At 37.5% G+C, this 22233-nt stretch overlaps 1 pseudogene; it reads right to left on the reverse strand.

Moving 5' to 3' along the window:
• Window positions 1-269: 269 nt before the first annotated feature.
• Window positions 270-449, reverse strand: LOC122737783 (annotated as a pseudogene).
• Between the last annotated feature and the right edge of the window lie 21784 nt (window positions 450-22233).

The raw sequence follows: 22233 nt of genomic DNA on the forward strand, positions 1-22233 counted from the left end.
TAACTTATATCTGATTGCTCACCATGTCAGGGAGGGGGGAAGGGTGAGAAGGAAGGAGGGATAGAATTTGGAATTTAAAACTTTAAATAAAAATGTTTATTATAAAAAAAAAAAATAACCCCAACCCAGTTATAGCAGAACTAAGTATCCATGTGATCCTACTGATCCTTTCTCTGAACCTATTGAAATCTATACTACCAGGTACATTTAAAGCTATGCCTGGTTTCCTTCTCTATATAGATTTTTTTTTGTGGGGCAATGAGGGTTAAGTGACTTGCCCAAGGTCACACAGCTAGTAAGTGTCAAGTGCCTGAGGTCGGACTTGAACTCAGGTCCTCCTGAATTCAGGGCCAGTGCTTTATCCGCTGAGCCACCTAGCTGCCCCTCTATATAGATTTTACTAAGAACAGATACTACACTTGATCTTAGCAAAAAGGCTGAGAAGTGATCTCTATATAGATTTTAAAATGGAATAATCATCTCCTTCAAGGTTCCCCTTATTTTCATCCTAGCAACAAGGGTCTCCCTGTTGGTGAGGATCAGATACAAAGTAGAATTTCTCATGATTCCTCCATATTTTTAAAGATAAACTAATCATCAAGGCAAGTAAAAATTATTAACTACTATACTCTTGGCAAAGAAAAAACTCAAGTAGTTGACTGGGTAATTGAAGTCATGCATTAATAATAAATCCACAGCTCTGTGCCTGATTTGTTGTGATTCATTTCATGAAGCTTCATTTATTTTCTCTCTCTCTCTCTAGGTGATCTATGTTCAAATACTCAAAATTCTAAAACTTGAATTGTTGTCTCATAGATGTAGATATTCCCTCCAATGGTGCAGATCCCAAACCATCCATGCCTACCCGTTCTGTGTAACTCTTGTGCATGTACTATTAATTCATGACAGGAGGTCAACCCAATGTGATTAAGTTCCTCTTGGACTTCTCCTGATATTACGAAGGTAATAGTGGAGCACGGTTTGTGCTGTTTACACAGGATGTTTACCTGTCATCTCTTGCCCTCACAATGCTTCTAATCCATCTTTTCTTCACATCATACATTTCCCTGATGATATCTTTTACAGCTGTTTTTCAAAAGTACCTCATTAATTATATGCTGCAGACTTCTCGCACCTATGATATGCCTCTTTATTGCTCATTGTGTTATATTAATTTTTCATTTTTCAGAAATTATGTTCCATGTCTCATAGCCTTATAAGAAGACTTGTAAAATATTATTATTAAAACCATGGGTCTTTGGGAGAAACTTGGGGTCTTTAAAGAAGCTTTACAATTTCCTAAAGGCAATCCAGGCCATTTTAATGTTTAATTCTGGGCCCAACTTGTTGTCTACTTGTACTGAAATATATACATGCATGCATATATACAGTATCAACATTTTCGCCATCGCTTTCTTAAGTCTAGACATCAACAAAACAAGAAATCAAGCTCTGTTCACTAATTTCTCAGGTATAAATGCTCATACTAAAAATGTAAAAATCAGCTCTCACATGCCAGAATGAGCTGGTTCCAACATGATACATGTTGATGGATGTGCTCCATAGGTTGTCCGTTCAACGGTATGTTATATGGGGGCAGCTAGGTGGTGCAGTGGATAAAGTACCAACCCTGGATTCGGGAGGAACTGCGTTCAAGTCCAGCCACAGACATCTGACACTTAGTAGCTGTGTGACCCTGGGCAAGTCACTTAACTCTCATTGTCCCACAAGAAAGAAAGAAAGAAAAAGAAAAGAGAGCTGTTATAAATATTTTGGGGCAGCTAGGAGGCACAGCGGATAAAGCATTGGCCCTGGATTCAGGAGAACCTGAGTTCAAATTTGGCCTCAGACACTTGACATTTACTAGCTGTGTGACCCTGGGCAAGTCACTTAACTCCAATTACCCTGCAAACAAACAAACAAAAACAAAACAAAACACAGTATGTCATAATCTGTATACAGGCAATCTTTTCCCATTTGGAGTTTTTTTATTGGAACAGTCAAGCCAAACACTTTTCCTTTTCCAGGTTTCATACAACCACCTTAAAGTTGTCCACAAATAAAAAATCTGGAGGATCTCACCATCCATAGAGATTCCTTCTTCAACTTGGTTCAAAAATTTCCTCTTATGACAAGATCATAATATAAATGCTACTGTTTTAATCTATCCTGTTTCTTTTATTTGTTTTGCTTTTTGTTTTTTGGTGAGGCAATTGGGGTTAAGTGACTTGCCCAGGGTCACACAGCTAGTAAGTGTTAAGTGTCTGAGGCCAGATTTGAACTCAGGTACTCCTGAATCCAGGGCTGGTGCTCTATCTATTCCTAGGTAAGTTATTGTTAACTGTAAGCCCATATGTTTTGCCTTTTGGAATACAGTATTCCAAATTGTCTGTTCCTTTATAAAGGTGGTGGCTGCTAAATCATGTGTGATCCGGACTGTGTCTCCTCAGTACTTGAATTCTTTTTTTCTGGCTAATTGCAGCTTGGAAGAGTAACTCCAGAGCATGTGCTGTGCAAATATTGAAGGACCATGAAGTGGGAAAGAGATCAGACATGTTCTATTTGTTCTCAAAGGGTAGAACACAAAGCAATGAATAGAAGGTGCAAAGAGTTACCTTTAGAGTTGATAACAGGAAAGTCCCTAACAATGATAGCAGTCCTAAAGGGAAATAGGATATCATGAAAGATGACGGATTCTCTGTCCTGGGAGGTCTTCAAGCAAACATTAGGTATATTATGAGGAATATTCCTTTCAAGAGTTGGTCTAGGGGCAGCTAGATGGTGTAGTGGATAGAGCACTGGCCCTGGAGTTCCTGACCTGAGTTCAAATCCGGCCTCAGACACTTAACACTTACTGGCTGTGTGACCCTGGGCAAGTCATTTAACCCCAATTGCCTCACTAAAAAAAAAAAAAAGAGTTGGTCTAGATCAAGGATTCTTAAACTTTTTCCACTTGTGGCCCCTTTTTCCCCAAGAAATTTTTATGTGGCCCTAGTTATATAGGTATATAAAATAGGTATACATAACGTTTTACTATTGTCAAATTTTTAGCAACCCCCACATTTAGTTACACAATCCCATATAGGATTGCAACCCACAGTTTAAGAAGCTTTGGTCTAGATGACTGCTGAGTTCCTTTCCAACTCTAAAATACTGTGATTCTATTAGTTCTTGTCCTCCATAAATCCTTACAAATTTATATATAATATATAATATATATACATATAAAATTCTACAATTCACCTTCAAATTTTTTTCTCTTTATCCATTCAAGTGTTAATCCTTCTCCTATACATTTTTCTATACAACTTTTTTTTTATTAGGAAGCCAGGAACAGAATTTACAACTGAACAAAAGAGAGATAGAAAATACCAGTAAGTTGAGCTTATTATACAAAAAACTAGAAACATAAGAAATTAATAATGCTGAAATAAGCAGAAAAACAGCTGTTTTGAAAATAAGAAGAGATATACAAAGCTGAAAAAAAAGTATTAAGAGAGCAAAACAAAAAGCTTGGTTTTTCCAAAATGCCAATAAAATATAAAAACCATTGAATAATTTGATTTTTAAAAGCGAAAGGAAAACCAAATTACCAAGCTCAAAAATGAGGTAGGGAAATTCACAATGAAAGAAGAAATAAACGAAATCCTCAGAAAATACTATACCCAAGCATATGCTAGCAAAATAAAAACAAATGATAGATGAAGACTTATCCAAAATATGAAATACTCAAATTTTAAGAAAATAGAGATCTAAACATGTCAACCTCAGAAAGAGAAATCAAGCAAATAATATATGAAATACAGATGAAAAAGTCTGTAAATTCTATCAAGCATTTAAAGAACAAATTACTATTGTGCTACATAAAATGTTTTCCAAAATAAAGAAAAAAAGAAGTTTGTAAGTATACTATGATACTAATATGTCCCTGACTTCCAACCCAAGAAAAAATAAAGAAGAGACAGAAAACCATAGACTGAAATTACCAATGAAGTCATATAAAAAATATGAAACTCAAGGGGAAGGAAAAATATGATACCTCATAGGCTTACAACACTAATGAATATAGAGGTAAAATTATCCACAAAGCAACGATAACAGTACATTTGAAAAATTATTCATGTTGACAAGGTCATTTTTTTCTACCAGGAATATAAGATTGGTTCAATATTATGAATGCTATAAATGTATATAATCATGTAATCATATCAACGCATAAAAATATTTCATCAATAAGCTTACAAAAATTCTCATTTGCTTTAAAAACACTAAAAAGGATATGATATTAATAAAAAGACATTATTGACCTGATCCAAAGTATCTATCTAAAACCAAGAGATGTCATTATTTATTAGTAAGAAACACTGGATGCATTCATAGTAAATCTGGAGTAAAACAAAGTTGTCCACTATTGTCACTATTAGTTGATATATTGATAAAGAATATAAACTACTGAGAAAAGGACAAATTTTTTTTCAATAAGAACTTCTGGGAAATCTATAAAACAAAACTTCAAAAAAAAGGTTTAACTCTACCTCATATCATTTACTGTAATAAATTCCAAATGGAAAAAATTATTAACATTTTAAAAATCACATTATTTTTATAAAGAAGAGAACAGAAGATTATGTCTTCCAAAGTTATGTTTGGAAGGTGAGTTCAAATCTTGCCTCAGATACTTACTATCTGTGTGACCTGGACAAGTTACTTAATCTATCTTTGGTTTCAGTTTCTTCATTTATAAAACAGTGCTCACCTCCCTGACTATTTTTGAAGATCAAATGAGATGTATTGTAGTGCAGGAGAGATCATATGAAGACTACCTGAACCGTAAGAGGATAGCAATTAACAAAACTTTATTACTATTCACAAAGGGAGGAGAACAGATATTAACAGTGAACCGTCTTGAGGGTGAACCCCATTGCTGAGGGTAGATTCCAGATGTGATACTGTGTAATAGCTCTCTCACTTCCTTTGAAGGTTGTTTCTCAAGAACTCTAATTTACATAGCATTTTAGACAAAGAGCCAGTATAGCAACAATAGGAGACTGTACTATCATGAATAGAGGAAAATAGTATAGTTGGTAGCAGAGAAATGATGGTATTTTCTAAATTGCCTAACAAGGAATGAGGAACAGAGATATAGGAAACACCTCCGTGCCATCCAGTAAGAGGTTAGGGGGTGTTAATGCCTGAGTTCAGCATCCTGGGGGGCTGGAGTCATATCAGTCAAATCTTTTTCACAAGTTCACACACAGGTAAGGTGCTTTTCAAACCCTAAAGTGCTATGTAAAGGATAACTACCACTATTACTGTAAAAAAGAGAAAAATTCACAACTAGACTGAGGATAGAAGAGTTCATAAAAGACAAAATAGACAGTCTTAGGGGCAGCTAGGTGGCGTCCTGGATTCAGGAGGACCTGAGTTCAAACCCAGCCTCAGACACTTGACATTTAACTAGCTGTGTGACCCTGGGCAAGTCACTTAACCCTCATTGCCCCACCAAAAAAAAAAATAGACAGTCTTAGTCATTTAACATTGAAGATCTTTTTCACAAATAAAATATTAAAATCAGAAGAAAAGGTACTGATTGGGAAAACACCTTTGCATTAACTATTTGTGATAAAAGTATACTTTCTGGGGGCAGCTAGGTGGCACAATGGATAAAACACTGGCCTTGGATTCAGGATGACTGGAATTCAAATCCGGCCTCAGACATTTGACCCTTAATAGCTATGTGACCCTGGATAAGTCACTTTGCCCTGCCAAAAAAAAATTAAATGTAAGAAAATCAATGAATTAATAAAGTTAGTTATTTTTTAAAAAATAAAAGTATGATTTCCAAAATCTATAGAGAATTGTTACTTACCTATTCTTTTTTTTTGTACAAAAATATTTATTGAAGCTCTTTTTGTGGTGGCTAAGAATTGGAATTAAAAGAAATGTCCATCAATTGGGGAATGGCCTAAACAAACTGTGGTATATGATGGTGATAGAATATTATTGTGGTATAAGAAATGACAAGCAGAATGACTTCAGAAAGGCCTGGAAAAACATGCATGAAATGATGCATTGTGAAATGTGTAGAACCAAGAGAATATTGTACATAAAGACAGCAATATTGTTTCATGAAGAACTGTGAATGACTTGCCTATTCTCAACAATGCAATGATCCAAGACAATCCCAAAAGGCTATTTATTTATTTATTTATTGCAGAGCAATGGTGGTTAAGTGATTTGTCCAGGGTCACACAACTAGTACGTATCAAGTGTCTGAAGCCAAATTTGAACTCAGGTTCTCCTTAATCCTGGGTCATACTTACCTATTCTTGATGGAAAAATAACAAACAGATATGTATGATTTTCAAAAGAAATACAAACTATCAGTCATAGAATCATAAATTTAGAACTGGAAAACACTTCAAAGGCCATTTAATCCATTCACCTTATTTTACAGATGAAAAAACTAAGGTCCAGAGAAGTTTAGTGACTTGCCCAAGGTCACATGTGCAGATAGTGATAGAGACAGGATTTGAACCCAGGACTTCTGGCTCCAAAACTATGTTACTCTCAAAAAATAATTCCATGAAAATATTCAAAATCACTAATAATCAGAGAAACTCAAATTTAAACCACCTTGAGGCATTGCGTCATGCCCACTAGGTTAACAAAGATGGGAAAAGTAATTTTTGGAGAGACTTGTTATTGTTTGTCCTTCATTCTGAAATAGGACCAATGACATCATGAGGGTGATGTCTTGATTTGCTCATCAATTGGATTTAAATGAGGCAGAACTTAAAGTCACCCACCTAACTCTCTCCTCCAGAGTCATCAAAGTCCAGTGGCAAGCCAAATGTCAAAATGACTGGCAATGGCCCAGGATACAGTGGGTGACCTTAATAGTGATAGTGTCATCAGTCTTTGAATGGTTGTGAAGAATGAGAGGGATGTTCCAAGATTGGAAAATGTTCTATTTTTAAAAAAGGAAAAGAGAGTGGAGCCTGCAAACTACAGGCTAGGAAGCTCTCAAAATTCTAGAATGCATTTTTTAAAGTATAGTTATTCTAGCAATGACTATAAAGAGCTAGTATAGCTTCATCAAGAACCAGACACACCAAACCAAACTCATTTCTTTCTCTTTCTTTCTTTCTTCTTTCCTCCTTTTTCTTTCTTTCTTCATAGAGACTAGACCAATTGATCAAAGGAATGCTCTGAATATAGTTTTCTTAGATTTTTTTTTTAACCAAAACATTTGACAATGACTCTTGTTCTAGTCTTTGGGACAAGATGGAGCAATATGGGCTAAAGAGTAGTATAGTTAGATTGATTTAGAACTGGTTCTATGGCAGGAACTAAAAAATAGCCATTTATGGTTCAATGTCAACTTGGAAAGAGATTTGTATTTAAGTTCCCCCAGGGATCTGTTCTTGGCCCTGTAATGCTTAAAGAGATATAGCTACATTTTTATTAAAAACCTGGGTAAAGGAAAAGATGGCATGATTATCAAATTTGAAGGTGACACAAAGCTGGGAAAAAAGCCAACTAAATATATAATAGAGCCAGGATCCAGAAAGGCCTCAGCAGGTTTGATCTATTGGCCAAATCTAATAATAGGAAACTTATTAAGGATAAATATAAGTTAATATAGATTTTAAAAAATCAACTTCACAAATACAAAATGGGGAACACGGTTCCCCTACTTGGCAGATAACTAATTCTTTTGACAAAGGCCTAGTGTATGGCAAAGCCACGGTGAGTTAATAGTATTATATAGCAACAACATTAACAAAATCTCATGTGATCTTAAAGTATATTATTAAGACATTCATAATATCGAGAAATAGGGAGGTGATTACCCTATCTCCTCTCCCCTGATCCGAACACATCTGTAGTGTTATGTTCAATTCCTTGGCATCATATTTTTTAAAAAGACATTGATAAACTGAAAAGGATGGTGAAGGCCCTGGAGATTATGCCATATGAGAATTGGTTAAAGGAACTTTGGATGGTTATTTTGAGAAATAGAAGACATAGTGGAGCTGGGATGGCTATATTTAAGTGTTTGAATGGTTGTCATGTGAAACAGAGATTAGATTTGTTCTGTTTAGCTTCAGAGAACAGAACTAGGAGCAGCAAGTGGAAATAGCCCAGAGATAAAGGACATAAGGGCATAAGGACAAACTTCCTAATAATTAGATCTATTGAAAAGTGAAAAGTGTTGCCTCAGGAAGTAGTGGATTTCCTCTTCCTAGAAGTCTTTCAATACTAGATGACTAGATGACTTCTGAGTTTCTTTCCAATCCTGTGATTCTATAATATTAAAAAAATTCTTGTAAAATACAGTTTAGGGAACAGCTAGGTGGTGCAGTGGATAAAGCGCCAGCTCTGGATTCAGGAGGATCCGAGTTCAAATCCAGCCTCAGACACTTGACACTTAACAAGCTGTGTGACCCTGGGCAAGTCACTTAACCCTCATTGCCCTGCCCCAAATAATAATAATAATAAATAATTTAAAAATAAAATACAGTTTAACTCAGTGTCATTCTTACCCTTCATTTTCTATCAACTGTTCTGCTTGGCTTTGACTCTGGAATAACAAGCCCTTCCCCTTACTCCCCAAGAGCTAATCATCTGAAATCTTAGCATCTCAAAGAATGACTCAGGTTTGGGTGTTCTATACTTTCTCAACTCACCCTCAGTCGCCTCTTCCCTCCAAGCTGAGGACTGGAAGACGAAACACCAAACCCTTCCTTTATCTGGAGGTCTAAATATTCAGCTTCCTTTTGTGTGTTGAGTTCTCCCATTAGTTCCCCTTAGAGTTCAGGGACTGTATCCTTTTCTTATTTGTATCACCAGTGCCTAGCACAGTGTCTGGCACATAATAGGTGTTTAATAAATATTTATTAAATTGAATTTTGATTGGAGGTTGGAAATAGTTTCCCTGAACCTCAGAGTTTATGCTAAAAGTACATGTCATGGTCATGAGGGTACACTTATAAAACATGACAATTTGTTATTTTAAAAAATCATCTTTGGTTATTAAGAACATTTTTTCAGTCATTTACTCCAGCCTGTTAATTAGTATGAACACTTGGTTAATTACACTCAATTCAAGCATTTATTAAGTACTTACTATATGCCAGGTACCACACTGAGTTCTGAGGATACAAATACGTTCTTTTTCCAGAACCTCACTACAAATTTATTATGTCATCCTTTCCAGTCAGTATGAAAAAGTGAGAACTCAAAGTCAAATTGAGTTCACAAAATAAGTTAAGAGCTAGAATTGAGTAATGAAGCCATATGTTTGGCACTGGTTTTGATTTATTTGTAAAGTAAATTTTTCTCATTTTTCTGTGTGTCTGGGTGGATCATGAAGAATGAGCTAAAGGGGTACCCTCCCCAAAAGTCCCACCCCAGTGCCTTCTTGTGGTGTGAAGGTAGCTATGGGTTCCTGGAGGTTATGCCAATGGGGTTCAGGTGAGATGGCAAAGTTTGGAGTACTTATAGAATTCATAGAATTATGTGCCTGCTGGCATAGAATTATATGCTTACTATATGAGGACATGAAAGAATGGATTGAATAACTGGACTAAAGAGCAATCATTAATGGATTGATGGCAATACAGAGGCAGATTTTTTGTGGAGTACACCAGAGATCTGCCCTTTGTTCTAGGCTGCTCAACAGTTTTTTCAATGACTTAGATGAAAGCTTAGATGGCTTACATACTTAACAATTTTTGGGTTAAAACTAGGAGATATATAAGCCAACGATATGCTATGATATCCAGATAAATTAATGTCATCTTAGGTTGCATTAAGAGAGATAATAGGGGGCAGAGCCAAGATGGTGGAGGAAAGGCTGTGACTCCATCAAGCTTCCAACAACCCATCCACACACTTTCAAAAATAATGCCATAAGACAACTCCTGGAGCAGCCCAATCCACAAAAGAACAGAGTGAGACTATTTTCTAGACAAAGATGGCTTAACTGGACCACCAGGATCACCTACTGTTTGGGCTGAGAGAAGAGCTTAGTGAGCAGTACAGATGCAGCCCAGGAAAAACTGTGACTCCAGGGCCTTGGAGATCCCAAAAGAAAAACTTCTAGTAATATTAGAGCCAAATTCCAGAGATCCCAGGTCAAGGAGAAAATATTGCAAGCAGCTAGAAAAAAGGAATTCAAATACTGTGGAGCTGCAGTCAGGATAACACAAGATCTAGCAGCATCTACATTAAAGGACTGGGGGGCATGGAATATGATATTCCGGAAGGCAAAGGAATTGGGACTATAACCAAGAATCACATACCCAGCAAAACTGTGTATGTTCTTTCAGAGGAAAAAATGGGACTTCAATGAAAAAGAGGACTTTCAGTCATTTGTGATGAAAAGACCTGAACCGAATAGGAAATTTGACTTTTAAACAAGACCCTAGAGAAGCATAAAAAGGTAAACAGGAAAAAGAAATCATGAAGGATATTAAAAGGTTAAACTGTTTCCATTCCTATATGAAAAGATAATACTTCTAACTCATAAGATCTTTCTCAGTATTAGGGCAGCTGAAAGGAATATACTTAGACAGAGGGCACAGGTGTAAATTGAATATGAAGGGATGGTATCTGTAAAGTATTTATTTTTTGTTTAACCTTGTTTTTTGTGGTGCAGGCAGGGTGGGGTGGCTTATGTCTGGGGCTGGATTTGGGCTCGGGGTCCTGGGTCCAGGGCTTTGTCCACTGTGTCACCTAGCTGACCCATGATGACATCTTTAAAATAAAGTTAAGGGGGAGAGGACAGTAAAAAGCAAAACAATTTCAATGAGGGTTAGGATGAAGGAAGATAGAAAATAGAGTAAATATCAAGGGGAAGGAATAGAATGGAGGGTAATACAATTAACAATAGTAATTGTGAAAGAAATGATGAGCAGGATGATATCAAAAGGATGTATGAAAAAATGCAAAGAATCAACAGAAGAAGAACTGATGGTATCTGAATACAAATTGGAGTATAATTTTATTTGTTAGCTCTTCATTCTAAAGTTATTTTGTCTATTTTCTTTCACAACCTGACTAATGTGAAGATGTTTTGCATAACTGCACGTGTATGACATATTGAATTGCTTGACTTCATAGAGAGTATTGAGCAGGGAGGAAGAAAATTTAGAACACAAAGTTTTAAAAAATCAATGTGAAAAATTTTTTTTCTTTATATGTAACAGGGAAAATTCTAAATAAAATTTTTTTAAAAGAGAGAGATATCAAGAAAGGAAGTATTAGTCCAACTATATTCTGTCCTATTCAATGCATCTGTAGTATTTGAGTTCAGTTCTGCATATTTCATTTTAGGAAGGACATTGATATGCAGTGGGGAAGATTTTTGCTCACTGTCTCTGTCTTTTAAATTTCTCCTGGGTCCCAGGAAATAAGAATGACAAGCAAATAATAGCAGATTCTGAGACTTTTTTTAACCAAAAATAGAACTACCTTGAGATAGAACTAATCTGTGTGAGTGAGAGGACAGTATAAAAGGGATATTGGCTGTTTTTTTGTTTTGTTTTGTTTTGGTTTTGGTTTTTTGCAGGGCAATGAGGGTTAAGTGACTTGCCCAGGGTCACACAGCTAGTTAAGTGTCAGGTGTCCGAGGCCGGATTTGAACTCAGGTCCTCCTGAATCCAGGGCTGGTGCTTTATCCACTGAACCACCTAGCTGCCCCGATATTGGCTGGTTTTATAAAAATTAGCATTTAAAAGTCTTGGGTTGATAGGGCAGCTAGGTGGCGCAGTGGTTAAAGCACTGGCCTTGGATTCAGGAGGACCTGAGTTCAAATCCAGCCTCGGACACCTGACACTTAACTAGCTGTGTGACCCTGGGCAAGTCACTTAACCCTCATTGCCCTGCCAAAAAAAAAAAAAGTCGGGTTGAGAAACAAGCAGTGCTTAGTGAAGTGGTTAGGAAGAATGAACTAATGTATGAATAAAGAAGCATTTATATGCTTACTATGTATCAAGCCCTGGATATGCAAATAGAAATTCAGACAGTCCTTCCTCTCAAAGAAATCATATTCTAATTGAAAAAGGCAACTCATATAAGAAGGCCAGTTTCAGAGCAGATGGAAAGGCCCAATGGTCTTGAGGCCACAGTGGCAAAGCAAATGGCAATGGTGCCATTGGTTTGAAAGGCCCATGGCAAGACTGTAGGCTCATTCCTTTGCCCACCAGGTAGTGAATGTTGTATAGCACCCCACTGGTTAAGAAGAAACTAGATGGCGCAGTGGATAGAGCACTGGCCCTGGAGTCAGGAGTACCTGAGTTCAAATCCAGCCTCGGACATTTAACACTTACTAGCTGTGTGACCCTGGGCAAGTCACTTAACTCCAACTGCCTCACTAAAGAAAAGAAGAAGAAGAAGAAGAAACCAAGATACTTCTTCACTGTGTATCATGTTGCATATGGGTCAGCGTGCATCATAAGCCCCATCACTATGTTCTTGGGGGGCTGACACCCTGTGTGGGGACAGGGCAATGACCTGTCACACAGCTGCTGCAATGGTCAACCCTTCCTCACCACCAGCTGCAAAGAAGGAGGTCAAACAGAAAGCTGAAATGGCAGAGAAGGAGTTGAGATGACTGTTGTGTCCCTAAGCAAACAAGGAGTCATTGTTACAACTCAAGCCTGGCCTAGGCCCACCCCCTTTAACCAGTGCTGTAGGCATTCCTTACCTTTGGTAGGCAGAATGATAGACTATTCCTACTAGATGCATCTTACTAGAAGGATTATAGTTGATTACATTCTCTCTCTCTTTTTTTTTTTTTTTGCGGGGCAATGGGGGTTAAGTGACTTGCCCAGGGTCACACAGCTAGTAAGTATCAAATGTCTGAGGCCAGATTTGAACTCAGGTCCTCCTGAATCCAAGGCTGGTGCTTTACTCACTGCGCCTCCTAGCCACCCCGATTACATTCTCATAGAAGTGGTTTGCCATGACATGGACCCATGTCCATCAGCATGCAGAGGGAAAAGGTGAGTTGAGGGACTAGCATTCATTACCATTGGTTATAATAAGACTCCATGCTGCAATCATCTATAATCCAGAGTTTGCAGAGAATTAAAGGAACCAGGAGTCCTGCTACTGATTGAATTAGTCTCTAGACATACTTGTTTTATGCACATTCTTTCATTCTTCAGGGAGGAAATAACCCTTTCCTCCCATGATTCTCTATGAGCCTCAAGTGTATACATGAAATCTACCCCCAACTGTACAAATGATCAGAGAGGAAAAAGGAAGACAAAGTAGATATGGGTATTGATACCTTTTCCTGCAGAGGCATAAAAGAATTTGTTTCCCTAATCCCTCTGTTTTTGTTTTTTAAAAAAACTGCAGCATTCCAATTCCTTCATGTTTGATTTGATCTGTTTAAAGGGAAGGGAGAATGAATTACCCCAAAGGAGTGGAGACTAGAATCACTATAATTCCTATATCTTAAAACTTCACTGTTTCATCTCCTAGAATAGAATTTAGGGTATGATATCCTTGCAAAAAGGATGAATGTTTTGAGTTTAACGCCATTTTGATAAAATAGAAAGAGCAGAAATATTGAGATGCCTTTGTGGAGGAAGGCAAAGAAATCTGACATTTTCAGCCTTTGTACTCCCTCTAATGGAGGGAAAAGATATTGAGGACCAATGAAAAGTCATCCTGCACACATATAGCCAGGAAACTGAAGACCAAATAGTATACTACCTGTTGATTAGTGATGTCATATGCACTCTGAGTTCATATAATCCCCACCCCCACCCCAAACAGAATGTTAACCCAGTGGCCATACCAGTGAACTAAAACCAAACACCAAATCTTCATTGGATGCCTGGACAAGTTGAAAGGGTTCCAGAGAAATGCAACCAGCATAAGAAGATTCGAGGCCAAGCTATAACAGAATTTGTTGACGAGATGATCTGAGAATATTAAGCTAAATAAGACTTAGGAAGCATATGACAGTCATGGAAAGTACTAGATGTGGTAAGCACCACATGATGTAAAAAAAAAAAATGAAGTTAGCCATAGGAGAAAAAATGAAATTATTTAAATTACTTAAGAGAAAAAGGAAATTACTGCTTCTCAATATGGGAGTAACTTCAGAATCAGTCCATGTGTAGTTAAACTGTGCAAAAGTCAAAGCAAATAGCATATTAGAAGATAAATGAATGAAAAGCTTTTGTTTGATGCTATTTAAGAGAGTAGTGGCCATGGAGAGATGTTTTGGACTGAGAAATCACAAGAATAGTGAGTGGGGCCACTGGGCAATCGATTTACAATTTTTTTCAAAAAATAATAGTATTTTTAAAAATTGAATTTATTATTTATTTTAAACATTCTTTTCTTTTCAAATTTTGAGTTCCAAATTCTGTCCCTCCTTCCCAACCCCTCTCATATCTGAGAAGGTAAGCAAAATGATATACATTAAAATGTGAAATCATGCAAAACATTTCCTTATTAGCCATATTTCCAAAAAAGCAAGAAAAATAAAGAAAATGAGAAAATTACACTTCAATTTGCACTCAGAGTTCATCAGTTCTCTCTCTGGAGATGGATTTTTTTTATCATTAGTCTTTTGAAATTGTCTTGGATATGGGGCAGCTAGGTGGCACAGTGGATAAAGCACCAGCCTTGCATTCAGGAGGACCTGAGTTCAAATCTGGACTCAGACATTTGACACTTACTAGCTGTGTGACCCTGGGCAAGTCACTTAACCCTCATTGCCCTGCAAAAAAAAAGAAAAGAAATTGTCTTGGATTGTTGTATTGATCAGAGTCATTCACAATTGATCATTACACCATTACTATTACTGTGTACCATGATCTCCTGCTCCTGGTTCTTCTCACTTTACTTTGAATCAGCTCACATAGTTCTTGTCATGTTTTTCTGAAACCACCCCTCTCATTATTTCTTACAGCACAATAGAACTCCATCACAATCACATTCTACAACTTGTTCATCCATTCCCCAATTGATAAGTATCCCCTCAATTTCCATTTTTTGCCACCACAAAAAGAGCTACTATAAATATTTTTGTACACATAGGTTCTTTTCCTTTTTCTTTGATCTTTTTGGAATACAGAGCTAGTAGTGGTATTGCTGGGTCAAAGTTTTATAGCTCTTTGGGCATAGTTCAAAATTGTTCTCCAGAATGGTTTGAACAGTACACTACTTCACACAGTTCCTTAGTTTACCTATTTTCCCTAATCCTCTCCAGCACTTTTCATTTCTAATAGGTTTGAGGTTTTAATTGTGATAGGTTTGAGTTCTTTAAATTTGTATTTCTTTAATCAAGAGTGATTTAAGAGGGGGCAGCTAGGTGGCACAGTGGATAAAGCACCGGCCCTGGATTCAGGAGGAACTGAGTTCAAATCCAGCCTCAGACACTTGACACTTACTAGCTGTGTGACCTTGGGCAAGTCACTTAACCCTCATTGCCCCGCCGAAAGAAAGAAAGAAAGAAAGAAAGAAAGAAAGAAGGAAGGAAAGAAAGGAAGAAAGAAAGAAAGAAAGGAAGAAAGAGAGAAAGAGAGAAAGAAAAGAGTGATTTAGAGCATTTTTTTCATATGACTATAGATAGCTTTGATTTCTTCTTCTGAAAACTGCCTCTTTATATCCTTTGACCATTTATCATTTGGGGAATTGCTCTAATTTTTACAAATTTGACTCAATTCTATATTCAGTGTATCTTTGAGAAACAAGGCCTTTATCAGATAAACTGGCTGTAAATTTTTTTTATACTTCTTCATTGTCTATGGTAACTTTTTTTTTTTTTAGTGAGGCAATTGGGATTAAGTGACTTGCCCAGGGTCACACAGCTAGTAAGTGTTAAGTGGCTAAGGCTGGATTTGAACTCAGGTACTCCTGATTCCAGGGCCGGTGCTCTATCCTGCAACACCTAGCTGCTCCTCGATGGTAACTTTTAGTATAATGTGATTTCCCTGATTATCTCTTTTAATTAGGTCTATTTTTGCTTTTGTTTTGTCTAAGATCACGTTTGCAATTTCTGCCTTTTTACTTTAGCTGAAGCATATTAGACTCTGTTCCAGCCCTTTATTTTAACCCTGTGTGTCTTTCTGTTTCAAGTGTGTCTCTTGTAAACAACATATTTGATTCTGGTTTCTAACCCATTCTGCTTCTGTTTTATGGGTGAGCTCATCCCATTCCCATTCACAGTTATGATTACTAACAGTATATTTCCCTCCATTCCATTTTCTTCTGTTTCTTCCTCTTTTTTTTAATCCTGTTTCTCCTCGAAAATCTATTTTGTTTCTAACCACTGCCTCACTTAATATGTCCTCCCTTTTATCATCACCATCTTATCCTTTGTCTTATTCTCCTCTCCTATTTTCTTATTGGGTAAGTTACATTACTATATACAGTTGAGAATGTAAGTATATTCTTCCCTCTTTGAACCAATTCCATCAAGAATGAGATTCAAGCATTGCTGGGGCCCCCACCCCCTTTATTTTCCCTTCCATTGTAAAAGCTCTTCTTTGCATATCTCTTTTATGTGATAAAACTTTCCCTATTCTACCTCTTCATTCCCCCTTCTTCCAATGCAACCCTCTTTCTCACCCCTTCATTTTTTGGGGGACCGTTCCAACATAATCAACTCACACCCAGGTACTCTGTCTATGTAAACTCCTTTTAACTGCCATAATAATAATGATACATTTCTTAGGAGTTACATATATCATAGAGTAACCAGGTGGCAGATCAAATCTGGCCAAAGACATCCACCAGCTATGTGATCCTGGCCAAGTCACTCAACCCTGTTTGCCTCAGTTTCTTCATCTGAAAAATGAACTGGAGAAGGAAATGGCAAACCTCTCCAGTATTTTTGCCAAGAAAACCCAAAATGGGGGTATGAAGAGTTGGACACAACTAAATAACAACTTAAAAATGACTAAAAAATAGCTAACACATACCATCTTCCCATATAGGAATGTAAACAGTTTAATTTTATTGATTTCCTTATGATTACTCTTTCACGTTTGCCTTTTTATGCTTCTCTTGAGTCTTGTGTTTGAATGTCAGTTTTTTCATTCAGCTCTGATCTTTTGATCAGGAATGCTTGAAAGTCCTCTTTTTACTGAATATCCATTTTCCTCCTGAAGGATTATACTTGTTTTTTCTGGGTAGGTAGTTCTTGGTTGTAATTCTAGCTCCTTTTTTTTAAAAAAAATATTTTATTTTTTTATTTTTTGCAGGGCAGTGAGGTTAAGTGACTTGCCCAGGGTCACACAGCTAGTAAGTGTCAAGTGTCTGAGGCTGAATTTGAACTCAGGTCCTTCTGCATCTAGGACTGGTGCTCTATCCACTGCGCCACCTAACTGTCCCCCAATTCTACCTCCTTTGCCCTTCAGAATATCACATTCTAAGTCCTCTAATCTTCTAAGGTAGAAGCCACTAAATCTTGCATTATCTGGACTGTGGTTTCATAACATTTGAATCGTTTCTTTCTGGTTGCTAGGAGCTAGTATTTGGCTCTAATATTCCTGAGATGTCTTTTAGGAGGTGATCTGTGTTATTTTTTTCAATTTTTATTTTACCCTTTGGATCTAAGATATTAGGGAAGTTTTCCTTGATAATTTCTTGAAATATGATGCCTAGGCTCTTGCTTTGATCATGACTTGCAGGTAATCCAATAATTTTTAAATTATCTGTCTTTAATTTATTTTCCAAGTCAGTTGTTTTCCCAATGAGGTATTTCATATTTTCTAATTTTCTTTTCATTATTTTGACTTTATTTTATTGTTTCTTCATGTCTCATGCATTCATTAGCTTCTACTTGCCCAATTCTAATTTTTTAAAAATTATTTTCTTCAGTGAGTTTTTGTATCTCCTTTTCCATTTGGCCAATTCTGTTTTTTAAGGAGTTCTTTTTTTTTTTTTTTTGGTTGGTTGGTTTTTTCCCCCATTTTCCTAGCCTTTTTCTTGACTTTGAACTTTATATTAAAGTTGGACTCTGCTCACCTGGGGGTTGGGAGGAACTCTTACAAGCTTCAGGCTTTTTTCTGCTGCAGTTTTCAGAGTTAGTTCAGGGGAATCTGCAAGTTTTTGGTGCTTTCAAGGTGATGTGATAGAGAAAGAGGTATAATCACTGCTCTCCTGGTCTGTGCTCTGTTCTTTACTTAGAAATGGCCCCTCTTCCTTTGTAGTTGCAAATGTTAGTGCTCCTCTTTGCTTTGGAAACGTGACTAGGAACCTACTGCCTTGTGACTAACCACCAGTCTGCCCCTTCACCCTTGAACTATGACCCAGAACTACATATAGTCAATAGAGTTGTCAATCAGTAGCAGCTGTGCCCAGTGCCAGCAAAGGGTCCCCTATAATCTTTTTCTGATCAGTTGTTCAACCTCTTTACAATCTCTAAACTGAAAGCTCCCAAAGCTGCTGCTGTTGCTGCTACTGTGTGTACGGGCTCTGAATAGGTCTCAGACTTCTCTTGCTGACCTTTGAAGTTTTCTTACACTGGAAAAATGTCTCACCTTGACCTCTGGTTGGCTCTGCCACTCCAAATTTTATTTGAGGCAGTTTTTTTGTGTTTTTTTTGTGGTTTTTTTTGGCAAGGCAATGAGGGGTTAAGTGACTTGCCCAGGCTCGCTAGTGTCAAGTGTCTGAGGCCTGATTTGAACTCAGGTACTCCTGAATTCAGGGCCAGTGCTTTATCCACTGCGCCACCTAGCTGCCCCCTTGAGGCAGTTTTTTACAGTTGTTTGGAGTGTGAGAAAATAATTATTAATAATCAATTTGGGGGGGAACCCAGGAACCAGTCCTTTCTCCCCCCCCCACTCCAGAAAGTCAGTTCTCCTTGAGATTTCATCAAATATCATCTGGGACAAACCCAAGGGAACAAAAGGAATGGAGATAGATTATTTTGTCTAGATTGCTGGACAGATGGGATTAAACCACACCTTTATAATGGATTTTACCCTGAGGTGGGGGGTGGGGGGGAGATCTTAACATTCCTTTCCTTCCTGAGTTGAGTTAGCTGATGGCATCTCTACAGTTCATTTTAATATAGACCACCTTCAAGTCATGTCAACCAATAGATTTGAATAAAGCTAACCAATTAGATTTTTTTGATATATAACAACCCATTTAGCTTTGATCAATGCATAATGACCCACCTCTATCAAAAGGAGATAAAGGGTAGCTAGGTGGTGCAATGGCTAAAGTACCTGTCCTGGATACAGGAGGACCTGAGTTCAAATTTGGCCTCAGACACTTGACACTTACTAGCTGTGTGACTCTGGACAAGTCACTAAGTGACTTGAGGTTAAACCCTCATTGCCCTGCCCCCCCCCAAAAGAAAGAGGATAAAAACCCTTGGAAGACAGCACCTGAGGGCTTCTGGATCATAATCTGGGTCATTTGGGGTTTTTCTCCTGCTTTTACTAATTGGCATTCTGAAGCTCTCTCTTTGCCTCCACTATCAAATAGCCTGGGACCATGAGAAATTAGGGAGATGTGTGGTCCATCCTTTACTGGCATAATAGTGAAAAATTAATAATATGCTTACCCCAAACTGGTGTCTATAGTAATTATTTCAATGTCACAAGAGAAAAAAATGTTAGGAGAGTTCAGCAGGATCGTTGCCCCTAATCCACCATCTTGGCTCCACCAAGGAAAAGTAATATTGATTTCTTTTCTTTTCTTTTTGCAGGGTAATGAGGGTTAAGTGACTTGCCCAGGGTCACACAACTAATGTCAAGTGTCTGAGGTCAGATTTTAATTCAGGTCCTTCTGAATCCATGGCCAGCGCTTTATCCACTACGCCACCTAGCTGCCTGAAAAGTAGTATTGATTTGATGACTACTCCCATTGCTAGAGTTCAAAGGGAGTGGGAGAGAGTACACATGTATAACATGGAGTAAATATGGCCAGAGAGCCAATCAGGAGACATGGCATGAAGTCAGAAAACATTGCATGTGATTATAGCTGACCTATTTAAGCAAACTATCAAAACAAAAACATAAAGAGACACTGACTCACTGTTGCCTTTTCTTATAATGTATAACTGATGAAAAGCTGTTGCCACAACAAACACACAAGAGTCCAACCAGCCAACACTGAACCACTCCAAATGGAGTGACATGACAGCCAAGGACAACACTAGTCCAGAATACAAGCTAATTTTGAAAACATTGAAGAGGATGAAGGGGTTGGGGAAGAAGAACACCTACAATGTGCCAGGCACTGAACTAAGTGCATTTTTTACAATTTATTATCTCATTTGATCCTCAATAAGCCTGCAAGGTAGGTGCTATTCTTATCCCCCATTTTACTGTTGGAGAAACTGAGGAAAATAGACTTCCTCAGGGTCCCACAGTTAGCAAATGTCTGAAGTCAGATTTGAACTCAGATCTTCCTGACTCCAGGACCAACACTCTATTGGCTACTACCAACTATCTGCCTCTCAGGTGATATGAATGGTGTTTTGAAACTTTGATGAGTCTGATCTCATAGCTGTAGAAATTTCCTCTACCAGAACACATTGTAACTTATCCATGGCTTCTCGTTTGATTTGATTTTTAAATTTAATTTTAATTAATTTCATTTAATGACTTCAGTTTGATTTAATTCAATTAAACCTAAATCAACTAGTTATTAAGACCCTGCTATGGGCATGTTTTGGCAGCTAGGTAATGCAATGAATAGATCATTGGGCCTGGAGTCAGGAAGATCTGAGTTAAAATCCAGCCTCAGACACCTACTAACTGTGTGACCCTGGGCAAGTCACTTAACCCCTGTTTGCTTCAGTTCCTCAAATGTAAAATGGGGACACACTGGAGAAAGAAATGGCAAACCACTCCAGCATCTTTGCCAAGAAAACTCCATGGGGACATGTAGAGTCAGACATGACTAGATAACTAAACAACAATAACAACAATGGGCATGGCTACTCTGTTAGGTACTAGGGATACAAAACCAAAAATACAACCATTCTTATCTTTAGAGAGTTTGTATTCTAATGAGGACTTCATCATATACATAAATAAGTTTATACTAAATACATATGTGACTCAGTTTCCACCCAAGCCTGGAGAATGTTAGGGATGGTTTCTATGCTGCTGCATATGTAGGTGAAGGCATGACCCCTAATTGGTGAAGAGAATGCTGAGCACAATGCTGTGGATCTGTAAATGGGATTCGCTGAAGTGGTTCCAGAGATGCCTCAGAGACACATGTGAAGAGTGAAACTGAAAGCACGTAGGATAAGCCAGCTTCTCAACATATCCCTGACTTCCAGCTTGCTTTCCTTTTCCTGAGGTGAAATCAGGCCTCCTCTCTTTGCTTGAGCTTATCTTGCTCCCAGCTGGAAAGCTCAGTTGCTCTTGTGCATTGTTTTTGTCTATTCTAATCTTTGCAACTCCCCTAAATGTATTGTTTTGTTTAGATAAATAGGTTTACTCACTGCTATTTGTGATGTCTTTTGGGGCAAGAAGTTTGGTGGGAAGGGGCTAGAGTGGTGAGTATAAGATAAAGGCTCCCTTATCGAACTGTCAGTAAACACTCCTTAAGAGCCATCCTAAGCACCAAGGATACAAAAAAAGGCAAATGACAGTCCTTTCCCACAGAAGCTCACAATCTAATGTGGGAGACAACATGCAAACAACTATATAGACAGAACAAAGCAAAAATAATCAGCAGAGTTAAGGCACTATCAATCTTTAATACTTTGAAAGTGCCATGATTTCATTGGCGTAGTTACTCCTATAACTCATATTACAAACCCCATGTTTCGTGAGTTGATATAGTGAAAATATCACTTAGTGTCATCCAATGGCTCCATACTTAACCAAGCTGGTCCTCAGATGACACATAGTTTTTCACTGTTGTGGTGGGTAGGGTGGGTAAGGGAGATGCTATAAGTCAAAGCCAGGCAGTATAAGATCTAACAGAGCTTGTGTTCCATTGGCATAGCCTTTTAAAACCCCTAGACCTCAACAAAGAGGTGTCATCAATGGGAAGATTTTGTATAATCTGCAATATACATCTACTAATGGTCACATACACATGTACTACATATACATACATATGTACACATGAATATACATATATACATATACATGTATGTATATATATATCCTGGTCTTCTTGGTCCTTTAAACATTTTTTTAATAAGCCTTTATTAATTATGGACCAGACACTGTACTATAGGTACTGGGGGATTACATACAGGGGATACAAAAATAA

This window comes from Dromiciops gliroides, chromosome 1, assembly GCF_019393635.1.
Source record: "Dromiciops gliroides isolate mDroGli1 chromosome 1, mDroGli1.pri, whole genome shotgun sequence".
Lineage (NCBI taxonomy): Eukaryota > Metazoa > Chordata > Mammalia > Microbiotheria > Microbiotheriidae > Dromiciops > Dromiciops gliroides.